Source organism: Bubalus bubalis, chromosome 4 (assembly GCF_019923935.1).
Source record: "Bubalus bubalis isolate 160015118507 breed Murrah chromosome 4, NDDB_SH_1, whole genome shotgun sequence".
NCBI lineage: Eukaryota > Metazoa > Chordata > Mammalia > Artiodactyla > Bovidae > Bubalus > Bubalus bubalis.
In genome coordinates, this window is record NC_059160.1 from 57,064,040 (window position 1) to 57,078,672 (window position 14,633).

Below are 14,633 nucleotides of genomic sequence, written 5' to 3' on the forward strand. Positions count from 1 at the left end.
GATGTACTCTGCATATAAGTTAAATAAGCAGGGTGACAATATACAGCCTTGACATACTCCTTTTCCTATTTGGAACCAGTCTGTTGTTCCATGTCCAGTTCTAACTGTTGCTTCCTAACCTGCATATAGGTTTCTCAAGAGGCAGGTCAGGTGGTCTGGTATTCCCATCTCTTTCAGAATTTTCCACAGTTTATTGTGATCCACACAGTCAAAGGCTTTGGCATAGTCAATAAAACAGAAATAGATGTTTTTCTGGAACTCTCTTGCTTTTTCGATGATCCAGCGGATGTTGGCAATTTGATCTCTGGTTCCTCTGCCTTTTCTAAAGCCAGCTTTAATATTCTTAAATATAAGAATTTCTTCCTTCAAGAGTCTCAAAGCAGTTCTGTTAAGTGTATAATTCTAGTTGGCCTAAGACCAACAGTCAGAGGTGAATCTGAGTGATATCATGGACTCTCATGATTGAAGATCAGTTTTCTTTCTCGTTTCAGGTGCTAAATCTATATAGGTTAATTGAAAATCAAGTGCCTAACTTTTTGTTCATTGTTTTCTTAACCCAGGAAACCGTCCTTATACTAGATTTGCATGATTCCCCTACATAGCTCCAGATGGAATAATCAACCGTGTTGGCACCATTCCCTTGTTTTTCTGGAAATTTTACTCAGACATTAAATCCCTTCCTGGTTGGGACTGCTAACATTGAAGGTAATAGTTATCTATACACACACATCCCTATTCTATCTCAGAACTCTAAGACATTCTATCAGAGTGCATACCCCAATGCCCTGAATGTGAGCGGTACTGAATAAAGGTTTTTTAAAAAAACATTCTAGCTAATATTTTTGGAGTGCTTTTTATGTGCCAGATAGTTAGTTCCTTCTAAAGATTTATTTATTATTTTTGGCTGGGCTGGGTCTTCATTAATGCCCACAGGGTATCTCTAGTTGCAGTGAGCGGAAACTACTCTTCCTTGTGGTCCGAAGGTGTCTCACTGGGCGTGCAACCTTCAGTAATTGTGATACGTGGGCTTAGTTGCCCTGAGGCAAGTAGAATCCCCACAGCAGGGATCAAACCCATGTCCCCTGCATTGGCAGGCAGACTCCCGACCACTGGACCACCAGGAAAGTCCCTATAGATCATTCTTTACAACATGTGTAAGTTAGGATTCAATCAGAGAAGCAGAACCTGTAGGAGATATATACTAAGAGATTAATTGCAAGGACTTGACTACTGTAATAGTGAAGACTGGCTAGGCAAGTCTAAAATCTGTAGTGCAGGCTGTCAGGAAGGGCGGGCTTAAACTCGCTGGGGCTGAAACTGCTGTTCACAGACAGGTTTCCTTTGAGGAAACCTCAGTTCTGCTCTTAAGGCCCTTCAACTGATTGAACCTGATTATCTAGGATAATCTCCCTTAGATAAAGACAATTGATTATAGACTTTACTCACATCTACCAAATACCTTCACAGCCTCACGGAGATCAGTGTTTGATTAAGTAACTGGGGACTCGAACCGAGCCAAATGGACACATCAAAACGATCACCCCACGTGGGTAATCTCATTTCCTCTTAACAACAAATCATGTGAAATCTTTTCCTTTATTATCATATACATTTTACAGAGTGGAAAAGTAAAGCTGGAAAAAGTTAAGTAACTTACTCAAGATCACAAAACTACCAAGTGGAATAGCCATTACTTGAATCCACAGGCCTGTTTCCAAGGTTGGGAACTTAACTAATTGAATAGTACTATGTCCAAACCAGTGAATAAATCATTGTAATTCTATTCCTCTAAATTTGTACAGAGGACTTGATTCAGTGTTTTATATATCTGTTTGAAATGTTACCACCACCTTTAGACATTCAGAGACTAAAGTAGTCAACACAGTCTTCTGGACAATTTTTTAATGCAAATTGGAGAATCTCAAATATTAGTCATTTTTGATAAAAAATAGATGTTCTTAAATAATTAGTTTATGTCAGAAAGGTTGCATTCCTGATGACCTGTAATGGAATGAATGCTTTACATTCCATTGGGGATACAGGAAGTTTAGAAATGGATAAGAGTTTTTCCTAAATTGTCTCATTTTTCAAGAAACAATATATTACTTAATATAACCAGAGTATTAAAAAGAAGATGTAGATACCCTCCAAGTTAAAGAACACAAGATTATATATCATTCAGATTTTAAATAGCATAAACTGGAACTTGATTGACTTTTAGCAAAAAATAAAATAACTGAAGGAAAAAATAATTCTGACATTGAATATCCTGGGGCACTATAGTATCATGGTAAGTGTCTGAACAAATGGCAAGAATTCATGGGTTTGCTCTGCTTCTAATTAGATTAAGTCCTTGGGCAAGTGAATTAACCATTCTAAGTATCAATTTCCTTTTCTACAATATGAGAGAGTTTCGGAAGATGATCTCTTACATCCTTTATGCTATTCTAGAACATAAAAATGTCTAAAATTTCAACTGTAAGTAGGGCTATTTAGTGCCAAAGAGTAAAAAGTCATTCTTCTGTGAATTATTTAATGTTTTTATCCCAACCAGTAGGAAATTATACTGAAAAGACCTTTATGTTTTAATACCCATACCTGGAGGTCATGGGCAAATTTCATTACTGCCATACTGAAGTTAATTTCCAGGACTATAGCATTTAATATGTGAGCTGATTATGCTAAATGGAGCATCAGTGACAGCCACTCTGGACAGCAACTTTCCCTCCCAGCTCCCTCAAGAAGACTTTTCATTAGTCAAGCACAAATACTGACAGAGAATTCGATTTCCATCATTCTTTAGAGGTGTTTCAGACACAAAACGGCCTACAGCCCCCAATTATTCTAGAGTACAGAGGATTCGACACAATACAAAAATGATAGCATAAATCCCTTCCAAAAAGCCTGCAGTTCACTGCTAACAAACGACATCTCTGAGCAAGCCCAATGTTGTTACCAGAGAACAATATTGAGAAGAGGATGATGCCCTGGGAAATGTCATTCTTTGATTATTTGCAAGATTGGGAAACCAAGAAAGTGCCTATTCCACCTCAAGTCACATGCGTTTCAATCGCAGAGTGAGAAATAGAACTAAATGGCCTGACTTCCAAACCCATCAAAAGTTTGCTGATCTCAGAAAACAGACATTTGAAGATGCCCCAGGCAAGGAGGCAGGTCATGTTCAGTAAAGAGTATACCAGTCAGGAAGGCAGCTCTTTTCAACCTGTTTCACTTTCTATAGGTAGGAGACATTACAATCAAAAAGCTTCATGAACCCCTTATGGAAATGAGAAATAGTTTCCATATGACTATGGATACTGACAGGCATGAGTTTCTATCCTAACCCCGTCCTTTGCTAGTGGGGTGGCTTCAGAGAATACTATGGCCCTGAACTTCACCAAGGCAGAAAATGTGGTGGTTTAGTCACTAAGTCATGTCCGACTCTTGCTAACCCATGGAGCTTTTCTGTCCATGGGATTCTCCTGGCAAGAATACTGGAGTGGGTTGCCATTTCCTTCTCCAGGGGATCTTCCTGACCCCAGGAATTGAACCTGGGTCTCCTGCATTGCAGGCAGATTCTTTACCAACTGAGCTATGAGAGAAGCCCAAAATGACATGACAGTAAACAAACCGGTGGGCGTCTCGTGTTTCTTGTTTAAGAGAGTGGATGTTGTCCTATACCTCCTGGTTGCAGATCTCGCTAAGCCTTTCTTTTTCATCGGTAAAGCAAGAATAATAATAACACTTATCTCATAGAGCTATGAGAATTCAAGGAGATAACTCACAGATGCCCAGCAAATAAGTGCTCCATAGCAAAGTCAGACACGACTGAGCAACTGACCGTGCATGCACAAACATTACTTATCTTAAAAATTGATTAACGTTTAAAAATTAACATTTCTGTTTCAGTGTGGCATTTTGCAATGATCAAAATCGTTGTTTTTTGGTTTTAAGATGAAAAACGGATACTCAAAAAGTTTAGAAAGTAAATGTGCCCTGAACAACAGGCTGATTTTGAGAACTGTTTGGAGTTCATCATAATGTCATACACTTCCTTAAGTACTTTATCTTAAAGTTTCTTCATTCCAACCTATTTTTCCACAGACTGTTTGGGTGCTGTTACCTTGTGTTCAGACATTAGTTATCCTCTGTGTGAATCTGTGGTTCATATCCGAGACTAAGTGGGATCACGGTTTTGGATAGAACGGTTGAAACAACAAGGAACTGAAGAGTGGGTTGCCAGATATGTTCATTCAGATGTTAAGGTATTAAGCAGTTTGTAAGCCACATATTATTTTTATTTATTATGGCAGGGAAACACCATTGGCATATATATATATATATATATATATGAAAAAACCTTGTCATTTAAGGTCAGACGAACTTCATTTAATTGGCATAATTTTGAAAGGAAACCTTTGCCAAAGGAAGTTTCTACAACTGTTGGTAGCAGTACAACGGTAACTTTTGTGGCAACTAGGAGTGGGGGTAAGGGGTGTTTGAATCGCGTCAAAATCTTACTCAAAGTCTTGACTGTGACCCTCTGAGGCTACTGGGGGCCGACCCCTGCCCTCTGAGTGGGAACGCTAGTCGCTCGGGGTGATGGCACCACCAGCCACTCAAGCTGAGGACAGCTGCGGCTTCTCCTGCGTCGTGAACTCAGCTTGGTGAGTGGGAGGAAACTCGAGGTGGCCTCGCGGACAGGGCAGGACCTGCCTTCTCCAGTCTTCTCCTCCTCCTCCTCTCCCCAGCGGCGGTGACGGCGGCAGTGGCGGCTGCCGGTCACCTGGGCGCCTGCGGAGCAGCCTGGCTGCCTCTGCGGCGGCCTCTCGGAGTGCGAGGAGGGGGCGGCGAAGAGCGAGATATCCATAGTAACACAGGATGCGCCAGGCTCCGAGCGGGAGCGAGTGCGGTGGGAGGAAGCCCCCGCGCGCTGGCAGCCAGCGGAGCTAGGCACCCCGCAGCCCCCGCGCGCCGTGCCCGAGCCCGCGGCGCTCTCGCACTTACGGCCCAACTAAGCGGTAAGTCCTCCCGGGAACTAAGCCGACACCTCCCACCCGCCCCGGCCACCCACCCCGGGTAAGCCACCGCAGAACAATAGAGAGCTCAGCCGGCCACCCTGGAGACCGCGCTCAGGGGAGGACGCGCCGCCGCCGCCCGGGCTGGCGCGCGCCGCGTGGGGCCGGGCGCGTGCGAGGGCGCGCGGCGGGGTGTCGGGCGGGGGGAGGGGGGCGCGGCGGGGGACGCGTGCGCGGGCCCGGGGAGCTCGCAGGGAGAACCTGGCGCTCGGCACGGCGCGGCCAGGCTCGGAGCCTCTCCCTCCCCTCCTCGGCGCGCTCCCCTCGCCTCGCAGCTCGCATTCGCTGGGGGCGCCCAGAAAGATGCTCAGAGGCAACGGCTAGATGAGCGGAGGTTCCAGCCCACATGTCCGCGTCCTCGGGCGCCGGAGCCCGCCAGCCCTCGCGGATCCCGGCTCGCTGCCAGCCCGCGGCCACTGCCGTTGCTAGTGCCGAGCGGCTCGGGTGAGTAGCGGCGTGGCTGCCGGCGGCGTGGGGCTCGGTTACCCCGCGGTCCGCGGCCCCCGCTCGCCAAGATGCGGTGGCGAGAAGTGGCGATGCGACTGGGGCAGAAGAAAAAAGGGAAGCCGGGTCGGAAAATCCAAAAAGGCTGCGGAAAGGGTTTGTCGGGGCATTTGTTGCAGTCAGGCTGGCTGTCTCCACTGTGGGCTTTTTTTTTTTTTTTTTTAAACGTGGTTTGGTTATTGCTTTCCCCCTCTCGGGTTGAGCGCATTTTCCCTTTCCTTTCCTCACATTCTGGGTTGCGAGGAGTTTGAAAATGGTAAATTGCCGGATGTCTTTCCAAATGATTTGACTTTCACGAGTAGATATTTTCCAAAGGTCATTTGTCTTCAGTATCAAAAAGCCACACCAATCCATGTAATTTCCAGGTGCGCTTTGAATCATCTTTCAGGGGTAGCAGGAAAAACAGACGCTGGGAGGGTTGGTGTGGAGCGTGCCCGCTCTCGTATTTTTATACATTGATTAATCAGAGGGGAAAGTGGGTTTGGACTTTACAATGCTGCGCTTCGGAGAGCTGTATTAGAGCAGCGCAGACTGCAATTTGCAGCTTTCATGAAGGTCGGATCAACATTTCCTTTGAAATCCCGATTTGCATGGTTGTAACTTGGATGTAATTTTACTCTCGGCTAAAACTTGCCAAAGGCAAACAAGGTGTTGTTTTTATAAGGATGCTGCCAGCGCTGAGTTTTTTTCTTTTTTTGTTTTTTCTCCTCCAAGAAAACCCACCGTATACAAACATGAGCCCCTCTAACAAATGGGCAGCTCAGGAAGGCTTTGCATTTTCAGAGATTGGCCAGGAGGGCTAGTCCTCACTGCGGCTACCATTTCTCCTCCCTGAGCGACTGAGATGTTAGTTTCAGGAAGCTAAAAATTCTGCACCCCAGCTGCAGAGATGCACCCAGCATGTTGTATGGGTAGACTGAAGGCATGTGAACTTTGGGGTCCTTAACGATTCTTAAGCACTTTCTAAATCAGGATACTTGCTATATGGACTCTAGCATCTGGAAAAACAGAAATAGAGGCAAGAGTGTTGGGAAGGCAACATGAAGAATTTACGTACAACTTAAAGACTTTTCTCAACGTTGACACAAGTTACCAAAGGAGTCTTACAGACTTTACATTAGGGTAGATTCACATTGAAGTTTGGAGCCAGTTCTGAGCTGGTTTGGAACCGGAAGGCAGAGAGAAAAGAAGATTAGGAAACCTCCCAACATTCCTTCCAAAACCTGCGTTCTTTGTACTCAGCAGATGAGCTTGGGCCAGGAGATGCCAGCGGTGTCTGGGTTATCTGAGTCCATGGTGTTGATGGCTCTGTGACAAAATAGGCTCTGATGACTGGTGTTGACCCTTGTTCCATTGTAAAGCTTTTTTTCAGAAGTGTTCCTTTCACTTATTCCACCCAGTCAGTCCTGAATAGTGCTTGATATGATACAGTGATTCTCCGGGAACTCGGAGGAGAAAGGAGTAACTGGTACAAATGAAATTGAAACAGATGCCTGCTACCCAGGAAGACTCAACGACTTGTCATTTAGAAAAGCATTGTTACAAAGACATTTTAACTTCAGAATGCAGGGGGAAATATGATGTTGGGTAAAAGCAGTGAGGAGTCAGCTCTCTTTGTTCAAGGATAGAAACTTTCTCCCTCAGTTGCTAATTGCCGAAACTTAATTTTACTGCGATAGAGTTACTTTGTTTGATGTACTTTGGCACTTTTAGTAGAAGTAATATTTTTTTTCTTAACCAGTTACAATAGAGAGATAATATGTCTGTGTATTAGGATTGAGAGACCCTGTATTGCTACAGTTCCCCTGAGGGGGCCAGAGAAAGAGAATAAAATATCTTGCCTCTGTGTGGAGAGCAAAGCTCCATTAAAACAGTTTTGAAATATAGATCCAGCATGGTACAATATCTAGTAAGATACTTCGGCATATATAGTTTTTAACAAAACCTTGTAGGTGCATTTATTTGTCAGCAATTTAAAATTATAAGCACTGGACAGTTTTTATCAATTTAAAAGTTTGCAGTTTTAACTAAGTTTCTATGTATGTGTTGTATTCTGATACATTTCTTATCTTTTAATTTACTGCATGTGGTACAATTGGTCTGAAATGTCAGGAATGGTTTTCTTTAAAATAGTAGCATTTGTTTGAGGTTACTGTACATATTCTAACTAGAGAAAATTAGCAGGCATTGTTCAGGAAACGCAAAGAATCATTTGTGATGTTACTGCCTTCCTAAATGTTGGCAGATGTTTACCAACTTACTATTAAGTCATTTTTATTGCATCATTTACTGAGTAAGTCTTTTTGACCACCTTGTGTTTTGAAGCAGGTTTATCCTTTCTCTAAAAATGGAAGGCAGACATGTTCTCTCGATATTATACTGAAATAAATGTTTGGGCATTGTCAGTGTTTATAGCATTGGCAGAGTCTATAGAAACACCGGGTAGAGTTTACTGATGTCCCTATTTTTGACCAGATGCTAATGTCAACATATGTCACGTTAATATCCATCAAGCCAGCTAATGTCCCAGGAGGAATGAACAATTAGAAAAATTAATTAGGAGAATGAGTAAAACATTTGTATTACTGTAGGTATGTTGATTTTTATACATTTTGGACTTAGAGTAGTAATTCAGATTTAGCATTTACAAGTGCCATTGCCAGTTATCAAAGTACAAGTTCCTCACTAAGCCACCAATAATTAACAGAAGTGTGAACAGAATCCAAATTTATTAATTGGTTTTTTCCCTTAAGTAAACAATAGCCAATAACAAAGCATAAATGTTTGCCGTGAAATTTAAAAGCAGTGAATATCAATAAGCCTTGGAAAAAGTGTTGCACGTATATTTCTTTGAGTGAGAGATTACATTAGCCATGATGTCTTCACTCTTGTATTAATATTTAATTTCTTTAAAATGATTGTTTTCAAAGTGCAGCACTGTCAATATATTTAATAATTTGCTTGAGAAAGAACATTTACATGAGTGCATTTATCTTCCTACACATCTGTCAATAATGCATTGTTCCAGAGATCTATTTTTATGTAGATGAAATTTTCATGTAAAAATTAACCTTTCTTATGATTCTAGTGTGAGATGAAAACCATCCTTTTTAATCTGATTTTTGCTTTTTCTTCATGAAATCATGAGATGGTTTTTTTTAGAAGTCAAAATATGATTAAGCTGAGTCATTTTTTTCTTTAAAAAATTATGAGAATAACGTCTTTAGATGAAAATCCAAAATTAATTCCGTTAAAAATTTTGTTTAAGCAGTACCTCTTGATTCTGGTATTTACAGAGCTAAGACTTACTGGTAGTTTTCTCATATGGGAATAGGAGGACATGCAAAGAAGAGCAGCAATACAAAATTTGAACTAGAAGAAGCAAAAACCCATGTTCTGATACCCTCTGTTACTCAATGTTTTATAGTGTGTTTTTAGGTGAATCTGAAAACAGGATTATTCTATAAATGGCTTTTATGGATACATCTCTTCTGGGTTTGGAATTAATGTAACTAAACTGAAATTACAAACTTCATAGAATTAACCACAAGAACATACTCTGGAAAAAATAAACGGCTGCATTGAGATTGTCCAGATACCCATGTTCCATGTTCCAAGCCCTCTGTGACTATAGACAGACACCTTTGAAGCCACGGAAGTTAGTAGGTGACCCCAGCACAGCCTCAGCACTGCTTAGCCATATGTTTAAATGGTACTCAGTTCTGTAGTGCTCACAACACTGGTCAGGGTGAGATTTTGTCATCATGTGAAAATTAAGACTCTTGGCAAGAGATAATAGTATTTTGGAGCATCCTGCCATTTTAGCACATTTCAGTTAGAATGATTTTTTGGTAACCGTAAGTTTTATGGTCTGTTTTGGTTTCAATTAAGACTTGGACGTGACTTGCACATAGTAGTAATTGCAACAGGTGGTATGTTTTGTGTTGTGTAATGTTTGCAGAAGACTTGTTTCCTGATGTTTAGAAATCATGACCAGTGTGTAGATATTTTTCTGGAAATACAAAATGTGACTGTAAAAACAAGCTGCTTCTCTTTACCTCCGTGGTTCATTTTTTCAGAAAAGACGTGCAGACCATTTGCAGCACCTCTTGGCTCTTAATACATTTTTTTTTCTGTCTTAACTGTCAATTTAGGGTAAAAATAATTGGTTCAAATTGTTTTCCAGTAACACAGCTTTCTCTCTGGAGTGGAAGGTCTGGCACTGCCTCCTAAGTATTTCCCAAGGTGTGGTCAGTTCTCCTGATGTGAGTGATGCTGTTTATTTCACCCTACTGGTAGATTAGTCTTACAGACTTATGCCAAACCAAATTTGGTACAAAGGTTCAAATTAGAAATACATAGTCCCTCCCAACTTTCAACATCATTTACACACTGGCGGTCCCTTCTTTTACCTACCCAGAACTATTCCAGACAGGAACCAAGCTGTCTTGGAAAATGAAAATGCCTGGTAGCTAACAGGAGAAACTCTTTTTTTCCCGTATTCTCCTGACCACGCCTCACTGACTTTTTCTGTCCTCTCATTCACTGCTCTTAGCTCAGATATCTTTTAAATCACACAACCTCTTTAATCCCGCTTCTTAGTTTTCTCTTTCCTAATACCTCCAGAAAATCTATTTCCTCTTTTACATTTTTGATACAAACAGTAGCCCAACTCATGGCTGATAGCTATTCAGAGTGGTAATAGAGTGATATCTGTTATGAAAGAAGCCAAGTGATATAAATTTTAAAGTGGGGTTATATGGATAAAAACCTGGACTGAAAAACTACAGTCCTTGAAAATGATCTGAAGCCCCCTTCACAATATCCATAAATGTCTCCACTAATATGAAAGATAAATAATAATTGTAATTTGTTCATAGTAAATAAATTATTTCTTTTTAATTGTATATTATGCCAATGATAATTCATCATGGTGGTTTTTTTTTTAGCATTTTTGTTGCAGATATACAGAATTTTAGCCCATTATGGGTCCAGTGGACGTTCATGGGCTAACTTTAATATCTAATTCTGTTTATATGGTGGCTTGGTTGAAGGAACTTGCATTCTGAGTTCTAAACAACTAACTTAAAAGGCAGATTTGCAACCACCACCCTGCTTTTTACGCTGGAAACAGCATGTATTCATTCACTTGAGACATTTTTGTGGACTGTCTACTATCTTCGAGGCACTGTTCTTAGGGCAGGAGATACAATGGTGAACGAAATAGACAAGGTTTCTGCTTTGTAGAGCAGATATTTAGTGAGGGAAGGTTAATACAAAACAAGTAAATAAATAAATGGAGAAGATGTCAGACAGTGGTAAGTACAGTGAAAGGCATATAACAGGGTGAAGTGCTTGAGAATGTTCTGGAGGACAGTGATGTGACTTTCAAAAAGTTGTTCAGAGAAGGTCTCCCTAAGAAGGTGTCCTTCCAACATAAAATGGTGAGCAGGAGCCATGCAGAGAAACCTGGGGAAGGAGCATTGAGGCAAAGGGACCCACATGCATATGTGCCCTTGGGGAGCAGTCGCAGTCTGTTTGGGTAACAGAGAGCAGTCCAGTGTGGCTAGGTCCTGGCCCGCTTAGGTCAGCTTTGCCAGTCATGGCAAAGGATTTGGGTTCTATTCTAAAAATGACATGAAGCAAACGGAGGATTTAAAGCCGAAGTGTGGCAGTATTTACCTTTGAATACACTGTCTGCCATGTTAAGACTGGACAAAACTACGGCCAGAACGGACGCAGAGGAACCACATAAAAGACTATTGGATAATAGTAGCCCAGGTAAGAACTGATAGAGATTTGGTTTAGGGAGTGACAGTAAACACAGGAGAGATGTGGAAAGATTCAGAATATCAAATTGTGAAAAGCTTTTCGAAGTTCTACAAAAACAGGAAAATACAAAGAAGAAAAGAACAGTTCTCTGTAGCTCTCACCATCCAAAGTAATATCTTGGCATTTTTTAAAGAAAAATAATCCCACATTATTTTTGACATTTGATATGTGATTATAAGACATAATTCAAGTGATGCACATAATAAAAATATTAAAATTTTTTAAATTACTCTAAACCCCACCACCCAGAAATAATCATCTTTAACATTAGACTAGTATCATTTAAGGAGTCTTTCTATGCATACATACAAAGGGATTGATAAATGGTTGCATGAGTAGAAAGAAATACTTTTGTAGTAATGGCAACAATGGGATCATACCAGAAATATTATTTTTAAATAGAAAGTACTAAAGTTTGTTTTCTTATACTTAACAGCATAAAAAAATGGAAGTAAGAAAAACTAAAGGATTGTTGAACTTCAAACAAAGGTCTCCTTACCACAAGTTATTTCCTAAATGATCTCCCATTATGGTTAAGAGAAATGCTTATGATTAATGGTTATTAAATCCTGTCATGATTAAGAGAAATGAAAAATGTTAAGAGGTTTGAGCAGGAGTGGATTCCTCTTTAAGAAAATAGAGTATATTTCACAGAAACGTGATCCTGTGAATGCTCTGCTGTGACCCCTCCCAAGGCCTGCGAAAAAACAAATCACCCATGCAGGTGAAGGGTCTTGAAACTTAAGTAGCTTTACAATAAATCTGCCTCAAGGCTGAAGCATTGTGTTTTTTTAACTACACATTCTAGTTTTAAGTACATTATTGCCCATCTCTTCTCTTCAGCTAATAATTTTAATTAATTCATATTGATCATATTATAACACTTGCTATTCTATAATCATAAAATCATAATTACTAAGCTTATTTCATATAAATTCTAGTTAAATAGACCCAATGTTTCCCAGTCCTTTAGCATAGCTTCTCCATTTCTAAATGAATTCTTTGAGTCATCTCTTAATTGCCTAGATGTCATTGTCAATTGCTTTTTTTTTGTCAATTGCTTTTTGTTCTTACTTATTTCAAGAAAGGCTTGTAGCTACTGTACTTCTGAGAGTTTTGTTTTTTGTTGTTTTTCCCCTAATATTTCAGGATGTCTTTCTGTTACTTCTATAATTGAACAACATTGAGGCTGAGTATAATATCCTTATGTTATGCTCTCTTTCCCTTAGAGTTTTGCAACCATTACTGCATTGTCGAATAGCATTCATTATTACTGTGAAATCTGAAGCCACCCTTTGTAAGTGTTTGCTTTTTCTGCCTGAATCCCAAAGAATTCTTTCTTTGTCCTCATAGCTCAGTAGCATAGCTAGGCTATGTCTTGTTGAATGTTCTGTGTTATCCTCATTTTGGATCATCTTTGTCTGTCTTCCATATCTGTTAATTTTTTTATAGTCTTTTGTCATTTTCACCTGCATTCACAGTGAATTACCTCAGACCTTTCCTCTGGGTTAGTAGTTCAATTTTTTATAAGTGTCTGCTGTTTCTTGACATTTTTATAAATAATCTATTGACTGATTCTAAAATAATGTTCTTTGGTACTTAAATAGTTTTGTTAGGTCCACAGTCTCTCTTTTCATCTCATTCATTTGTTTCATTATTCTCTCTTTACCTTCAGTTTTTACTGAAATCTTTCCTCTGTAATGGGAAGTTTGTGTGAGGAAGTCCTTCTTTTTATTTGAGTAAATTTCTGCTAGATTTACTTCCTTATGTTATGACCCTTGCATTTTGTATTCTTCCCTTCCCTCCTCCCCTCCCTTTGTTCCTCTCTCCCTGCTTCCCTTTGTCCTCTCCTTTTCTCTCCTTTCCTTCTTCCTCTCTTCTTTGCATATCTGCCATACTGGGTTTTTTTCTTTCTTTCTTTCCATCTTGCTATTGCTTGGGGAGCTTTGCCCAGACATAGTGTAAGTAACTTCTTAAATCACTTCCCATCTTTTGAGGTACCAGTTTGATTTTCCCCTTGAGCTGTGGTTTATGGCCTGGACCTGTCCACCTTTCTGAAGTGTGAAGAAGCTACCTTTGTAAAAGGACAAAGGTCTGTCTAGTCAGAGTTATGGTCTTTCCAGTAGTCATGTATGGATGTGAGAGTTGGACTATAAAGAAAGCTGAGCACCGAAGAATTGATGCTTTTGAAGTGTGGTGTTGGAGAAGACTCTTGAGAGTCCCTTGGACTGCAAGGAGATCCAACCAGTCCATCCTAAAGGAGATCAGTCCTGGGTGTTCATTGGTAGGACTGATGCTGAAGCTGAAACTCCAATACTTTGGCCACCTCATGCGAAGAACTGACTCATTTGAAAAGACCCTGATGCTGGGAAAGATTGAAGGCGGGAGGAGAAAGGGACGACTGAGGATGAGCTGGTTGGATGACATCACCGACTCAATGGACATGAATTTTAGTAAACTCTGGGAGTTGGCGATGGACAGTGAGGCCTGGCGTGCTGCATTCGATGGAGTTGCAAAGAGTCAGACATGACTAACCAACTGAACTGAACTGAAGAAGTTGCCAAGGAGATAGAAATTGTAGAGAGAGGTAACTCATGCCCTGTGCAGCCTTGACTAGGTTTCCGGGGCTTTGCCGTCTCAGGTTTTGCTGAATGTCCCTGTTATCAGCATTCGTGTCACCAAACTGGGAGAGAGTAGGTGGGAGATACCAAGGATAGCCCTTATATAATTAACTAAAGGGTTCTGTGTGAGCTGGCAGCTACCCTGGAGGTAATGTCAGACTTCACTGGTTTCTTCATCTCAGTGGGCAGCCCTGGAGCCTTCAGCTCCATGGAGTCAGCCCTTTACTCCCTTTCCTTCATTTCACATGTTTCCATTACTCCTCAGTAGAGAAAGGAAGTAGACACAGATATTCACTGAGTATGTGTTTTCTCTAAATTTAGAGTTATTAGTGAGAATTCTCAGAGTCTTGTTGACTCACGTCTCTGGGGAGTGAGAACAGGGTTGGGAATCAGGCAACACTGTGCCTCTTTATCCTGCTCCAGAATCTTCTGTTTCTTTCCTTGGCTGCCAGGATTGAAGCTTATTTATATTTGTTTATGTTTCTTTCCTCGATTGGTCACTGTTGGTGTTTTTTTCTTACTATTTACTTTTTTTTTGGCACATTCTGTTTGGTATTTAGGAAGGGAACTTCTGTGTGGAAGTTTAAATTTGCCATCT

The 14,633-nt window shown here is 40.7% G+C and overlaps 1 protein-coding gene across 7 annotated transcripts in view; it reads left to right on the forward strand.

The window, feature by feature from the left end:
• The window catches only part of ANKS1B (ankyrin repeat and sterile alpha motif domain containing 1B), a 1,160,059-nt gene that overhangs the window by 989,590 nt on the left and 155,836 nt on the right, over nucleotides 1–14,633 (forward strand). The window contains exon 1 of one of the 7 annotated variants that reach the window (XM_025285036.3): nucleotides 4,830–5,021. The exons of 5 other annotated variants lie outside the window; for them this stretch is intronic. The gene's annotated coding sequence lies outside the window, so the exon portion shown is untranslated. Of the gene's footprint in view, nucleotides 1–4,829; nucleotides 5,022–5,252; nucleotides 5,523–14,633 lie in introns of those variants that run through there. One more of the 7 variants, XM_025285035.3, reaches the window with a different exon arrangement.